We start from the raw sequence: 16,807 nt of genomic DNA on the forward strand, positions 1-16,807 counted from the left end.
AGGAGTTGTACCATTCTTTTTTTTTCTTTCTTTCTTTCTTATTTTCAATTGACTGAAGTGAAATTCACATAACATAAATTTAACCATTTTAAAGTGAACTATTTGGTTAGAAAATCCTGAACTCCACAGCCAGCTATCATCCTCTCTGAATGAAGCTAGCTGATTCTACTTTATTATTCACAGCTTAACCCATTGCAATCTTTCTTCTCCCTTGTTGCACTGAAATTACTCAATGTGACCACTGTCTCCTCTTCTTGCTAAATCTAATGGACACGTTTAGTCCCTCTTACCTGACCTATTGGTAACCTTTGCTACGGCTAATCATTCCATCACTCTTGAAATATTCTGTTGTCTTCCTCTTCTCTGCTCCCAGTACCTCTTCCCTCCGAATGCCATCTCTGGCTGCTGGTTCTCACTTTCCACTACCAGTTCTACATCTTTAATCAGTAATTATCAAGGGAAGGGTTGGGTGGCAGGTGGCATTGGAATTCTAAAGAGCACATTCAGTATCATAATTGTTTTCATTCAGAGAGAATGAGATCAGTATATAGATAACAGCAAAATTTATTTGCACAGGAATTTATAAGCTTTATTTATGTTTTTTTCCCCTCAGATTTCAGAATTTCACAATTCAATTAAAATAATGAAACCACACTATAGCAGTCTGGCTCAGTGAAAGTGTGAAAAAACACCTAGTTTCATTATCCCAGTCCCAAACACAACTTCTATTCACCACAGCCTTTAGTTTATAAAGAAATATGCCAGTCCAAAGCAGAACAGTTTCTCTAAAATGGTGATTTAACCCCTTTCCTGTTGCTATAAAATAATTACTCTCATTTTGGATGACTGTCACCCAACTCAGATTATTTATGCCCACAATATACTTAAGCAGAGTATGTGATAAAAATTTAATGTGAATAATTCCAAATACAGTATCTTGAAGTTCACTATAGAGATTTTTGCTTTATGGTCAAATCAGCTTATTCATGACACCTGTATCTCTTGAGTAGCTGGCCTAATTTTTTGCAAAGTTGCATATACAGAGTCAAAAAACCTAATCCCTCTGAATCTGTCACAGGCAGAATAAATTTAAAAGTGCTGTGTCTCATCCTGGATTATTAAAATCATTTATATATTAATTATATATATTGTAGATTAGTGTTTCTCGAACTTCACAGTGATCAGAGTTACCTGAAGAGCTTGTTAAAACAGACTGCTGGGCCACCAGGGAGACCCTGATATTATCTCAAACGTTAGGGACTCCCAAGTCAATAGGCCAAGCCCTTGATCTTGAGGCTGCTTTTGTGAAGCTTATTTATGTAGTGGAAAAGCTAAGCCTACCTATATTTATGCCTAAGAGTAACTTCCACAGGACACCCCTCAGAGGTGGTCTCTCTCTAAGCCCAACTCTGCAAGTAAAATCGTTAACCTCCCCCCTGCATGGGAACTGACATCCAGGGGTGAAAGTCTCCTTGCAAATGGGGGATATAACTCCCAGGGATGAGCTTGGCCCTGGCACCCTGGGAACTACAACGCCTTCCTGAGCAAAAGAGGAAAAGAATTATAACTTATCAAATAAGGTATCAGTAGCTGAGAGGATTCAAATAGAGCCAAGAGGCTATTCTCCTGCAAGCTTCAGCTAGATATTGCTACTTATCATGGCATGCCAAAACCACTCCTGCCCTAAAGAATATCTAGGGCTTTATCAGAGTCAACAAAAGTTTCACACACTAAAATGATGTTTCAGAAACCTACAACCTCCAGATAGGTTCCTAGGCCAGATAAGTCCTGAAACCCAGAGGGACCAGCCTCTTCAGAACATCAACTAGTTCCATTCTCCTATCCCATATTATTAACACCCCTTTCCAACATGAAAAAGTTGGAATGGGCATAACCCAAATGCCCCTAAGACTGGGAGAAAGATTAAAGAAGATGAAGGAGTTATAAGAGAGAAGACAGGATTTAGCAAAAGAGTATGACTGCTGAATCATTATACTGATATATCTTTCAGTCTCCAATGTTTTGGAACAGCTAGAAGGAAAAATTTTAAATTGTGGAACTGTAGCCCATACCAAACTCTGAAATCTGTTTTATAACTACTTGTTACAATGTACTTTGAAATTTATTGCTTTTTTGAATATATATTTCACAATAAAAATGTTAAAAAACAAAACAAAACACAACACAAAACAGATTGCTGGGCCCTACTAACACAGTTTTAATTCAGTAGGTCTGGGGTGGGCTCTGAGAATTTATATTTCTAACTATTTCCCAGGTGATGGTGATGCTGATACTACTGATTTGGTGAACCACTATTGTAGACAACGTGGCTTGAACTGTGACTAGGGAACAAAACTGTTAAATCATCATCCTAATCCAAGTTTCTTACTAACAATATAAGCAAATTACTCATAGTTCTTTATTATGTTATTCTTAATCTGCAGGATAATTGAAAGCACACCACATTCTGAAAATATTCTGTGAGCTGTTATTTTGAATAGTTTTGATTTTTAAATCCAAATATATTCATATTGTCCTATTACACAAAGATTGCTAATAATTTCCTTCATTCAAAGTAAAAATGAGGAGACTCACATTCCCACATTTTGAACATATAAGATCATTTTAAACACCTAAAAGTATTAATTTTAACAAACTTAACAGAGCACTATAACTTAGATGCCTTCTGCGCTCCCCTCAAATAAACTATACTTCATTTTCTCCTGTTCCATTATTCTCTTTAGGTATTTTAGGACGTTTGCACCTTTACAGTAATAGTTTCCTAGTAAAAGGTAAGCCTTTGAAAAACTCAAAAACTAGGGAAGTTATTTTATATAACCTTATGCAGTTTACCACTAAATATAAGAACATATTATATCTCCAGTTAAATATGAGCACCAAATGTTCTATCATTTCCTAGTCTCACTGGTGTTGAGAATTTCAGCTATACTCAAGGACAAGATTTCTAAATTAAACAGTGTTTTTCTCCTTCTGTTCAGGAGCTAGAAGGCAATATGAACACTTGAATGTCATACCAGCTGCTCCATCAGCCTACTCAGTTCTTAAGAGCTTCTATCCTGTCAGTTCACAAGAACCTATGCTTAAATGCTTAAGGAAACAGGATGCTCATTATGTGACCGAACATGCTTATAAAAATAAAGTTGGCATTATTTAAGTAGGCATAATTCTTATCTGTAAATTTAACATGAGCTTTCTGTTTTCTTAATTTAAAACTCTAGATTTCAAGGATGATTTATTCCAGTATTTGAACAGCTAAACAGAGGAACTGAGGGTAAAAGATATTTTTCCATTTCTTTACTTCCTTTTTCTGTATTTATATGGTTTGATAATTGATGGTCTTTTGCAATGTCCAACTAAGCTTATTAAAGAACACCTCAATTAAATCAATACTCAATTTTGCAACACATGCAAAGAATCTTCCTGAAAAGAAAGGTAAGCTTATGTTTTAAGATTCTTAGGCAAGAATCTGATTTACGGTTAATTCACCAAAGTGCAAAGAATATGGACATTAGAGATATGTTGAACCATAACTACTTCCCCACATTATGCTGATGATCCCTCAAACTCTCTGGTTTCACATAGGTCCTTACTTCATTCCAAGACTTTACTTTGTATTGTGTGACTATTATTCAAATATGGAGCCACACATGAAGAAGCCATCATCTCTTGGAATTGTTCTATTTTCAAGATTTCCTCTCTAGACAAAACTTATTTACCATTATTTCTTCCCCACTTACATTGAATTTTTCTTTTTTTGCATGGGCAAGCACTGGGAATCGAACCTGGCATGTGAGAACTCTGCCTGCAGAGCCACAGTGGCCTCCCATACACTGAATCTTGGTAATATGATTTGACCTCCAGGCTCAAAGGCTGGCAAGACCCTTTTAATCACACTTGCCTCACTAAAAAAGTGAACTTTCCAATTGGCAGCAACTCTAATTTTGCTCTTATTAGCTCTCCCTTGTTCTTTTATCCTCCTAACTTTACCCATCTGGTTAATGAGCTATCCCTGAATAGACAAACCAACTGGTTGAGCAACACCAGTAAACTGCTAAAACCGAGTTGTTAGTTCCATTAGAAACTTATTTTTCTCAGTCATACACAACCCATGGATTTATCTCTAACTCTCTAGCATGTTCTTTCTATTCCAAGCCTTTCCTAAATTATTCCAGCTCTCATCTCTACCCAGGCTACTCAAATCTGCTTCCAGACCTTACTTCCTTGACTACCACGGCAAGCCACCATCATCTCAGCTTCAATCTCCCCTTTTCTATTGATTGCTTCATTTATCCTAACAATACTCAGATCCAATCTACCACATAAAAACTCCCCCCCAACTCTCCCATGGTGATTTGAAGCTGTGTGTACCCTGGAAAAACATGTTCTTAAACCTAATCCATTCCTGGTGGTATAAACCCATCGTAAGTAGGCTCTTTTGGCATGGAACATTTATAACTGATGTCAGCACTTTTTAAAAATTGTACTAATTTTTTAAACAGTAGTTACCTTGGTTACAACTGGTGAAAAAGTATTAAAAAGATTTTTTGATATGATTATTTCAGTCAACATGTAACCCATCTCATTCAGGATGGGACTCAACCCCCTTACTGGAATCCTTTACAAACAGAATTAATAGAGAGAGAAAAAAAGGAAAGCCATGGAAGCAAGAAGTTGAAAACAAGGAAACCTAGAAGAGATGGGAGCGACCAAGAGACATGGCCATGGGCCTTGCCAAGTGGCAGATGAGCCAAGGATCGCGGGCAGCTGGTCAGGAAGAAAGCATCGCCTTGATGCCTTGATTTGGATATTTTCTCAGCCTCAAAACTGTAAGCGAATAAATTTCCAATTGTTCAAGCCAAACCATTTCATGGTATCTGCTTCCAGCAGCCTAGGAAACGAAAGTTCCCTCCCCCCCCCCCAAAGAAAAACAAGCTTCTCCTGTATTGTTAACTACCCAAGTTATCAGCCTTCCCCTTTCCTTTACTACACCTCTTTAAAAAAAAGGTCTATTCTCAATGCTTCTTCCTGATCACCCACTTTCACCCTGACTGTTAACAAGCCTGATCCATCCTTACACTACTGAGATCATTCTCTGCAGCCGTTAATGATCTCAGGCTTTTTCTCAGTCCCTCATCCTTCTCTCTCTCCTTCCTTCCTTCCTTCTTTCCTTCCTTCCTTCCCTCCCTCCCTCCTTCCCTTCCTCCCTCTCTCTCTCTATATATATATTTTGTATGCTGTATGGCAGGGTCACATATCATTATGTTTCCTTTTTCTATGTGAATATCCTGTTATTGCAGCACCATTTGTTGAATTTTTTGTTTGTTTGTTTTGCTAGTTTGTTTTTCGGGAAGTGCACAGAACAGGACACAAACCTGGGTCTTCCACATGGTAGGTGAGAATTTTACCACTGAACCACCCCCTTGGACCCCCATCTCCTCTATATTTTTGCATCCGACAGTTCTACGTCTCTAAATAATCCTCCTCTGCCTGAATTCATTGCCTTTTAAAACTTTCCTACACCTTAAATAATGATACTACCTAGGGATCTATCTGCAGACCTCCCTTCCCTACAGCTTTCTCTCTTGGCAACTTATACCACACCATGACCTGTATCTAGAATCTTGATCAAGCTCAAGGCCCATGTTTTCAACTGTTAATAGACATGAACGTCTCACAGTACCTCATACACAATCTCCAACACTTAACTTTACACTGTCTCTCCCAAACTTGCTGTTCTTCAAAGTTCCTATCAGTCCCTAACACATCTATGTCAGTCAAAGGTTCTGTCTTCAGGAAGTTTACACAGCCTAAATGAGGGAGAAAGACAAGTTTACAAGTACAAGAAAGTCCTGTAAAGAGTATCATTAAAAGTATGGGGAACACAAAGGAGTAAGTGATAAAACAGGTGTGGCTTCAAAAAAGGCTTCACTGTCTGTGATTCACATAAACTGAGATGGAGTGGGGCAGGAGTGGGAAGGGGCCCAAAGTACAGAACTCTGATTGATAATCTGATATAGCTGAACACACGGGAAACAAGGAGGACTAGTAAAAAGCCAATACTACCATGAAAACACATCTATTTGTATCACAGGAGGGTATCTTAAAAATGTATATTCTCTCAAATACAATTTAAGCTTCCTATGAACAGCAGTCACAACTTATATTCCTTTTGTGCCTCTTAGCAAAATTGTGAACATTATAAAGTTAATGCCTATGATCTAGAATATATACACAGAATGCACACTGAACAGCAAACACTGACTTAATAATCAGATTTTTTTTGTTAATAAATGCATAGCTTAAATTAACAACCAAGGTAATAACAAATCCATCATTCATATGTTTGACACTGGTCTGAGCAATAGAGCCTAAATGTAAAGAGAAAAGGTAAAAAAAGATACACTACACAGAAGACACATGCAAACATATACTAAAGGAACTGTCTCAAAACTTGGCCAAGGGAAAGAAAAGTATAATGGTGCAGTCCGTTGCATCTAAAGGAAAGCCTTCCTAACTCCTCATCAAACTTAGCCTCTCTTAATAGGAACTATTGGGGCCATCTGGGAGGAATTAAACTTTTAAATCAATAAATTAAACCATATGACTGCCTTTCTGTTGGTCAAAACCCAGTAAAAATACCAGCAATTCCCTACGGTTCAACATAATAATCACCCAAAAGTCACCAATATAGCGCAGAATGGAATCCAGGACTCAAGACCTGACATTAGCTAGATTGAATAAATCAATTTAACAGAAAGAAAAAAACAAAACAAAACATATAACAGAAACAAGCTGGTCAACCATGAAAGCGCAGCCCCAGGATAAGCCATCAGACATAAGAAAATCTGGCCATTCTCATTCAAACAACATTCAGCAAAGTGAGTACTGTAAGCCCACAGATGCTTATTTAGTAGTATTTGTGTAGAGAATTATAATGTTGATAGCAGCTACCAGTTATGAATAGGACACCTGTGCCAGATACTGTGCAAAGCAATTTACAATACACTCTACATGGATCACCTTACCTAATCCTTCCAAAACTCTATTAGCAAGGTCTGTTATCACCCCCCAATTGTTAAATGAAGGTAACTGGTCTTTGAGAGGTTAAGAATAGCCTGACTACATTATACATTCCAAACATACTATACCACTTGTCCTGCCTACATACTCACTAAGCAACCTTCTAATTCTAATCTGTTTTCCCATGTGGCAAATCTATGGGAAAGAGAATGTGCTAGCCAGGAACTGAAAGTGTTTCCCAGAGCAGTTATATTTCTTACTAAAAATTAATAAAGCTGCATTCTGATTTAACATCAATCTCATGAGTTTTGTTAATATGAGCCAAAAATCGATTACTGCAGCATGGATGAGCTGGATTTCAAAGTCTGCAAGTTACTTTACCAAAGTAAAATCCCTACGGTCATAAAATCCCTATCCAGTGAAACTCCAAGTACCCTTTCCTCCAGAGGAAGAGATACCTCAACATGACACATTACTACGTAGTAGCATCCTTTTTAAACCTCTTGAGTACAAAAAGAAAAAAAATGTTGACAATGAAGGGACAAAATTCTAATCCTGACTCTGCTGTGCTAACATTTAATGAACTATCTCCTTCCATTTCATTTTTCTCACGTATGAAATAAAGAGCTTAGACTCAATGATCTTATACTCCTTCATTACCTAGCACCCATGGCTGTTTATCTTGTGAAACACTCCTCTTCTTGCTCCCTTCGCAATATTTAGTTTCACATCTACTTTGCTGAGCATTTCTCCTCCATGTCTTTGAATGACTCCCCCACAGACTTTCTTTCTGCCTCTCTCTGACCCAAGCAATGTTCAGCCCGGGGGTCCTCTACTCTTAGCTAAACAGTACCCACGATTATGATGACAGATTTTTAGATTGCCAACTGTACTCCTCACTACCTGACTACAGTGAGTCTAGTGTGTTATCTCTATACACTCGAGGTCTTGAAAAGCTGTACCTAATATAGGAAAGACCCATATGAAACTCAATAGTCTTGGGTTCAGGATTACAACCAATATTAGTATTTTCCTTTTTAAAATATTTTTCTTGCTTCCACTTAGTTGACCTACTAAGATATTCCCTCCAAGTCTCATTTGTCTCATCTCCAAAACCTTGATCATAATTTCTAATTTTTAGTTCTAAACTCAAGTTCAAAACCAAAAACTCCATTCTTACTCCCAGTCCCCAAATTTCTGTACTAGCCTTTTCCAAACTTATGTCCTATGAAAGACTCACAATATGTTAATAGTTATACTGCAAGAAAGGTGTTTTATGCTCAGCACAGTTAAACAGTTCTCTTCTGCCAGGGGCTTTTCATAGTCTTGCACATTTGTGAATCTACAAAAAAGAAACATAACATATAGCAATTCCTGAACTTATTTTTAACTACTCTTTTTCATAGAGCACCTATTATTATCTCTTGGAACCAGTGTTTCACAGAACACTTTAGGAAACACTGCTCTACTCTTTCCTATTTCAAAGTATCCACCATGTAAGCTCAAAAACTCAAGATCTCTCTCCCCAATAACCAATCAGTTTTCAGAGTTCCTCTTCCTTCTCAACCTTATCCCATTCATCTTTGCTGTCTATTCCTTCCAAAACCACAAATAATTTCAGAACCTATCATATATAAGACTTATACCCCCTGTCTATAAATAAAATATTAGCTGTGTTGCTATCAATCCCTGTCTTAGGTTTGCCAGGGCTAGTATAACAAATACAAAGTAGTAGCTGAAATGAAAGGAATGTATTATCTCAGAGTTTTAGAGACTAGAAGTCCAAAATGAAAGCCATGTTTTCTGAGCGTGTAGCATTCTGGTGGTGGCCTGCCAGAAGTCAATAATTCAATCCTTGCCTCCATGACATATCAGTCTGTGTCTCCTCTGTCCCCCTTACTCCTGTGTGTCCAAATTTTCTTTGCTTATAAGGATTGTGGTCATACTGGATTAAGGCCCACCCTCAATCAGTTTGGCCTTATCTTAACAGCATCTTTGAAGATCCCAGTTACAAATCAGCTCACACACACAAAACCAGCCGTTAGGATTTGAATTTGTCTTTGTGGGAGACATGATTCAATCCCTCAAAGTTTCTTGAGGATTAAAATAAAATGAGTGTGATGTCTTGTAGAATATCTTTTTTACAAGATTACAAAATTTCTCCCTCTGAGGTTGTTGGATTTTGTTTTTTATTATGCACAATTTAAATTTAAACATTAAGAATTTCCATCTTCTTGATAAGAACATAATATGTATAGCCTTCGTCTTATACATATTAGCCATGACTGGTTACTTCTAAATGAGGTAAGAAAGATAGATTATTTGAAAATGGCATAAGTGGTATAGTGGATATCATAGCTAGCATGAGCTGACCATCCTCTCCGAAACATAATCAGGAGGTAAAGAATAGGTAACAGCTTAGAGTTAGTTACTCATTTATTCTGGCATTTAAAGTTGGGTTTTTCTGAGTCTTCAAATCTGTTATTTTTTATTTCTCTCAATAACCTATGTGTTTCTGAAGGGGTGGAATCACATTATCCATGTACAATTACTTTTAGTCTCTTAGCATGAAAAGAGAAGCAATCAAACATTATTTCTTCATTCAAGGAGTACTTGAACACTAGGTGTTGAGAACACAGTGGTGAACAAGACAGGAGTGGTGAGCAGCTTCTGTCCCCACAGAGATGATATTCTTTTAGAGGATACACATATACACAAAGCTATTAATTATTCTGTTATTTAATTACAATTGTGGTAAGCATATGTCAGTTGATTCTTTTTTAACCTTTGGTTAGTCATAGTTCAGTAAGAGGGAAAATAAAGAGCAGGCATTAAACTCATACAGGGTTCAAAACAGTGTGACTAATTGTTTTGGAATTGGCCACAAGAGACAATTTTTGAACACAGGATATTTGGGGAAAGACAGGCATGCGCAAGTGGGAAACCTCTGGCCATAAGGTAGCATTTGAAGCAAATCATTTGAAAGTGTGCTACAACAGCAAACACAATTAAAAGAACTACACGGCTTTGGAATGTTGACAAATATAAGGAAAAATCACCCAATTCCAAATGCTTACTATACAGAAAGTACTGTACTATCGATTTTATATAAAGTGAATAATTATGAGGATGGTAACAATAATAGCAGCTAACATTTACACAGTGTGTACTATGACCGTATGAGGCTGATACTATTACTTTCCACTTTACAGGTGAGAAAACTGAAGCAAAGCAGATTAAGTCATTTGCTCATGGTCATACAACTATTAAAGGAGGAGAACTGGGATTCACATCTAGGCAATAAGGTCTCTCCTTATCACTCCTCCCTTACTGTCTTTGCATATATGTACATGGAAACATGGCAATTCACCCTTTGGAGATGATCACCTATTTGGAAAAGTGGAACTTAAAGTTAAAAACATAATTCATAAAAAAATAGCTTATCAGGTATATGTGAAGTAAAACACGTAACTGGAAATACATAATTGCTGGAAACATATAACCGGAAAAACTGGCTATTATAGAAAGTGTACTTACTTGAATCAGATATCTGAGTTCTTGAAATTGTCATATGCTAAGAAAAACAAAATCTATAAAGCCAGGCATGTATCCTAGAAACTGAATGAGGAGGGCAGGAAGGTTGTTACGCATTAGGAAACTGTACACTAAAATCCTGGCAATTTTAATTCTGAAGGTTGCTATGTTTATGAAATCGGGAATTTTCATTACCATCATTTACTGAAGACTATTATGTGAAAAGCATAATATGAGATTAATGAAATACAAAGAGGCTAAAAAACAGAAAAGGTTCGGCCCAGTTTATAAGAACAGAATTCTTCATTAAAAATGGGCTAGAAAAACTATTTGTTCTAGAGATTAAGCTTATGTCAATGTTTTTTGTAAGACATATGTAACAGTACAAAGGGAATCATCATACTACCTAAATGGCAATTTCTTTCAGTCAAAATATTCAAGGGAGGTTAATTCATCTATTCTTAAGGATGATATTTGTTTTCTGAAGGCAACATTGTTATGCATTCTTTAAAAAAACATTATTCTGAACTTTGAGGATATTTGTGTTATTGCTATATTAATAGCCTTTTTTATTTTATCCTTAGAGAGCAGTATGTGATCTGGCACAAGGTAGACACAAGTAATTGCGGAATGAACAAAGGTACTGTTTTACTGCAATGCTAGAAAAAAATATGCAAGTACAATATTTGCACACACCTCAATATTTGCTATTACATAACTTACAATTAAAGCAATGAAGCGCTTTTAGTATTGGTTGAAATCCTGGGGATATGAAGGCATCTGTTAATGGGTTTGAAGATATTATTGAAGTTATGCCCAGTATGGCTGAAGTCCTTATAGGTTCTCATAAGCAAAAGAAATTGGACCTGGAAAAAGGTCAACACAACCGGGAAGAACTAGGTGAAGGTGCCGCCAAGTGCATGCCATGTGATAGAAAGCCAAGGAACCCCAAAGACTGCCAGGTAGCCAGAGGTAGCCACCCCCAATGGTTAAAGCAAGCCTTCTGGCCTCTGAAACCATGAGATAAAAAAATTCCTGTTGTTAAATGAATCCATTATATGGAATCTGTTTTAGCAGCTAAGAAACTGAAACTGCATTCCAAAAAAGTGACCCCTACAACTCAATTTTATTACTATTAAAATTTTTCATATGATTCAATCACTAGTTATTACTCTGATAAAACAGGAAAAAATCTCCAGAAGTCTCTCACAACAAAACAAGCCAATCACAGTGCTATACTCTGAAAAGCATTTCACAATTTTGAAGATTAACTACTTCATCTAGTGCCAAGACATACACTTGGCACTATACAAAGGCCAGCAGATAGATGCTTCCTTTATCACCGCCAAATGATACTGAATATGGACCCTGTAGGATATTAAACATCTTGGATTTTACATGGATTCAGGGGCCAGCTTCTGAAGCACTCCTATGCAGAGCCCAGCTGTTTTGAGTGATTTATCCACAGGAGCTTAATTTCAATTGTGTGCTGGGAAGTAGGAGGCAGTGATTATACCCTCCCCAAATCTTTCTACCAGCACACTAATGAGCATTTTAAGGAATAGTTTCCAACTGAGATTAATATATCCTTCAAGTAGTCTCCTCTTAACTCACTAATGGCAATACCTGATTCAATATATTTTAAATGGAAGAACACAAGACAGACTTATAAATGAAACTTATGCTTTACTAATTTTAAGACAGAAAAATCCCACAGAACAAATATACTCTGCATCCTCCTCTATTATCTTTAAAGGAAAACTACTTTGGGAAGTAATAGTTTCGTTGAAATTACTTACATGAACATTTCCTTTTCAACTCTTTCCTCACTTGCTTATTCCTAATAACAAACCTTACCAGTATTCATTTCTTCTTCTCTATAATACCAGAAAATTAGGTGTGACTTTGAAAATTTCATCAGTAGCGGAACATCAAATTCAATTATTGGCTCATCCTGTTCAGTTTTTAACAAGCAACTAAATGAAGACAAAAAAGACAATTTCAAATACCACAATTAGGGAGCGCTCAGATGGCAGATTACGTGTTCAAAAAGTGGGCCAAAAAAAGAAAAGGACAAAATTTTACAAATACAAAACTGTATTTAGAGTTCTTAAGAGGAAAAAAGTCTAAGTGGAGAATGGAAAGACAACTTAAAATAAAAAAAAATAATAATAAAAACTCTAGGGGTTTTTTAGTTCACTACAGACTCAACCTAACCCCACCTACAAGCATTAACTTCAGAAGTAAAGAAGGCAGAAGTACATCTTCAAAGTTTCCTGAAGAAACTAATTAAGATAAACAATATTTGCCCCAATAGGTTTTTGATACTGATGTAACGTGACCAGTTTTAGAAGTACATGGGTTATATATTTCTGGGAAAGGGGATATCGGGTACAAGATTTAAATCCCACCCCCCCCAAAAAAAAAACAGCTCCATTTTTGGTGTGTGTCAATGCTTAAGGTAACTTCAGGGTAAATTTTCTTCTATAGAAATCTAAATTCAGATGCTCTGTGGGAAAACACAAAAAACATTTTCCATTTTTCTTCCGGAAATCAAACAAAAGCTCAGGTAAATGCAACTCTTCGTTAGCTAACTGGTGGAACTGAACCTCAAAAATTTTTAAAAAGTAACTGATTACAGACAATTCTCCCAGTTACAGTCATTATTATATACTGACAATGTTGCAATCTTCCTCTTTCAACAAAACTTTACTTCTACAATCTAGGATCAGGGATACTCAAAGCAAGTAACAGGTAGCACCAGGTACCTTTTCAAGTTCAGCCAAACTAGCCCTTAAAGTCTACTGAAAGTAGTGGAGTGGGGGTGGAGGAATTAAACCACTGTTCATAATCTACCACTAATGTAAGAGATTATAATTGAAATAAAAGTCATACAATTAGCAAAAACTTTCAATCATTTCTCAAAATGAGCACCTATCGTGTACCAGGAACAATGAACCAAGGTGGACGCAGTGATGAACGTGGCAGTGTCCCTAATGAACCCTGAATTCTAACTCTGTTTCCCCCATATAATTCACTTTCTAAGAGTGATAAATACTTAAAATAAGGAACAAGTGTGCAAGGCAGGGGCACTACTTTAGTGAGGATGGTTCAGGAATTGGAGTAAATGAATGTCTCTGATATGTCAGATGTCGTTATCTGAGGCAACTTCAGAGTCTCCTACACTGTGATAGACAGTTTCAAGAAGATTTGGAGGAATAGCATCCCTGGTAGAACGTGCCCGAAAAGTTCAAATGAGGCAAAAAGAAGATCAGTGTGGCTGATGCATGGAGGACAAGGTGGAGAACAGCAGGCCATGAGTTGGAGAGCTGGACAAGAAGTCAGCTATTGAGGGCTTTGCAGGCCACGGCAAGGGCTTAGGATATTATTTTAATTACAATGTGATACAATCTGATTTATGCTTTAAGATCACCCTGGCTTCTGTGAAAAAATGAACCATGGAGGGAGGGGCTGAGGGAATGAAGCTGAAACTGTGTGTGTCCATTTTTCTTTTTTTGGCAAGGAAATGAAGATCATAACATCTCCGAAAGAGTGAAGGAGGATTCAAGGACACTGAATCAAAAAAAAAAAAAAAAAAACCTAACCTGATAACTGACCCCTGCTTCCAACAAGAAGAGTCTGTGAGTAAAGGGACTATTAAATGCAGATTGGATCAGTGGTTGCTGAAGATAAACAGGATAAGCTGCCAAAAATAAAAGTGACTAACAGACTGCCCTGCTTCAAACCACAGTGATAGGACAATGGAAATCAATCGTTTTACTGAAATAAGTCAAAGAAGACTTGAATAACATGACTCTAAAGAAGCCAAAAAGGGCCATTTAAAAAAACAAGTGGCCATTTGGCCTTCATTTCTTGTTTTCTTCTAGTGGTTGGGGAAGAAGGACCCGTCAGTAAACATCAGTCAGAGACCTGACTGGCTAATGAGTCTTCATTCTCACCTCTATGCTATTCATGCTATTTATCCTTTCAAGAATGGTCTCTTTGCTCCTTAAATGAGTATTTTGCCTTTGAAATCTGTTTAATAGCACTACTCAGGCATTAGAACTGATAAGGATGGTGAGGTCATTCAAACCATAAGATCTCACTCACCTTCTATGATCCATTTACACAAAACAGCTTTAAATCTAAGAACATGCTCTCTGGCCATGGGAAATAGGAAGATATTTTACATATGTCTTATTAACACAAATTAAGAGTTGCCTTAAGAAGCAACTGAAACTGTATACTGCCAGAAAAGCTGAATCTCAGCCATGCAAAAGTTAAATAATTTTACTATAAATTCTTTAACATTTAAATGTTTGGAAGGATTTTCATAATTTATTTTTCAAGGACTCCTCATTCACAAATATATATATAAACTACATGCTAAGTACTGTGGTAGCCTGTATGCTAGGCACTCATCAAGCGTTTTGTGAAATCAGGTGTTTTATAGGATTACACAACGTTCTTTTGTTGTTGAATTATCTGACTGGTAACACCTACAATTACATTTTCCGTTTCATATTGTCATTTCCACAATTTTTACTTTGTACCTCAACCCATGTCTTGATTTATATCCCTGAATAGATCCAAAGCAGCTTCAGGAATTAAATACATTTCTTGTTCCAGGATCTCAAAAAAAGGGTAAACATTACACTCACTTTCCAGTCAAACTGAAAAATATGATTTTTGAAATTGCAGGGGTTCCTAAATCATCACCCACAGCCTCTTTTGGCAAAGCCTAAGGCTAAGAATCTTTTTTACATGTTTAAAGGATTGGGGTGGTGGTGGTGGAAGAAAAATATGTAACAAAGAACCAGAAGCTTAAAATACTTAATATCTAGCCCATCACAGAAAAAATATACTGGACCCTGGTCTAAGGCAAGCAGCTCCAAAATTTGGCTTTGTAACCAAAAAGTCTAAAACACTTAAATATACAGAGCCTTAGGCCCCTCTCCATATCAATAGAATCAGAGTCTCCAAGACTAGGTCTTTAAACTCTTATTTAAAAAGCTCTTCCGGAACTTCTGAGTCAGGAGGATAATGGCAACAGCTTCAATCCCAATCTTTCCCCACATCCTCCAAGAAGAGTATAAAATCACAAGGAGTGAAAATAAAACCATACATGACCAATGGTTTCAGCATTACTAGGCGACAAAATACTACAAACTTCAAATTACCTATAAACTGAGAAATAAACAGCAAAATCCAACAAAGCTCCCACCGCTTCTGAGAGTCTGTGGTTGCAATGCACAATTAAGGGAAGATTAAGAGATTCTCTGAAAAAGAGAAGAAGAAACCACAGAACACAGACACAGAAAAAGAAAGTTCTACATCAAATGCTAAAATACTGGGCACTCAAAATTGATAGTTTACAACAGCAACTACAGAGAAGGAAACAGAAAGGGAATAAAGTGGGCAACTCAAACACTGCTTCTGAGGATACAACAGACAGACAAAGGAGGGACATGTCCCTTAGTAATATGGCAGGAAAATTAAGGAGCTGATAGAAACCAAAGAGAAAAAAACCACACAAATCTCTGCCTACTTACTTCCTCTCTCACCTCAGCCATTATCCATTAAAAAACACACATCACTATTTTAACAGAAGAAGGCATTCTGAACTAGGAAACCTATCTACAAGATGCCAGGAATTGAGATGGGGTGGGGTGGGGGGAAGAAGACAGAGTGGGGGGGAGATGGATTTGATAGTCAGAGGATTAAACCAACTCCAAATAAAGCTACTAAAAGAAGGAAAGCAAAAAAATGTAAATCATAACATTTTAGCTGATGAACATTCTTCCTACAAAACAACAAAACCATGAAAATATTTTTTCTGTAGAAGAAAATTACTGTAAAGTAATACATAAAATTAAATTACCTTCAAATAAATATTTGGAGATATGAAAACAAGTATTTGATGATGATATTAAAAACAAAAACAAAGTTAAACTAGAATGAAAAATCCAAAAACTAAAACCAGAAATGAACAAAAACCCAAGAAGAAATGTGATATGGAAGAAGAAAATTGAAAGGAAAAAACAAAGCCATCTCAGAAATTGTTTTTAAATTGCAAAACACTCAAGGGAAAATGGACTTGAGTGAAAATCTACTAAGAGACACTTAGAAGATAGGCAGGAAAATAAGAAAATGAGACTGAGATAAAGCAGTAAAAAGAGCCAACAGAAAGTGGTTGAAATATCAAGAGAACCAAGATATGTATAACTGAAGT

The 16,807-nt window shown here is 36.7% G+C and overlaps 1 protein-coding gene across 6 annotated transcripts in view; it reads right to left on the reverse strand.

Moving 5' to 3' along the window:
- ATP2B1 (ATPase plasma membrane Ca2+ transporting 1) overlaps positions 1-16,807 on the reverse strand; it is a 114,956-nt gene that overhangs the window by 69,774 nt on the left and 28,375 nt on the right. The window contains exon 1 of one of the 6 annotated variants that reach the window (XM_077111575.1): positions 11,299-16,377. The exons of 4 other annotated variants lie outside the window; for them this stretch is intronic. The gene's annotated coding sequence lies outside the window, so the exon portion shown is untranslated. Of the gene's footprint in view, positions 1-11,298; positions 16,378-16,807 lie in introns of those variants that run through there. One more of the 6 variants, XM_077111582.1, reaches the window with a different exon arrangement.

This window comes from Tamandua tetradactyla, chromosome 7 (genome assembly GCF_023851605.1).
Source record: "Tamandua tetradactyla isolate mTamTet1 chromosome 7, mTamTet1.pri, whole genome shotgun sequence".
Classification (NCBI taxonomy): Eukaryota; Metazoa; Chordata; class Mammalia; order Pilosa; family Myrmecophagidae; genus Tamandua; species Tamandua tetradactyla.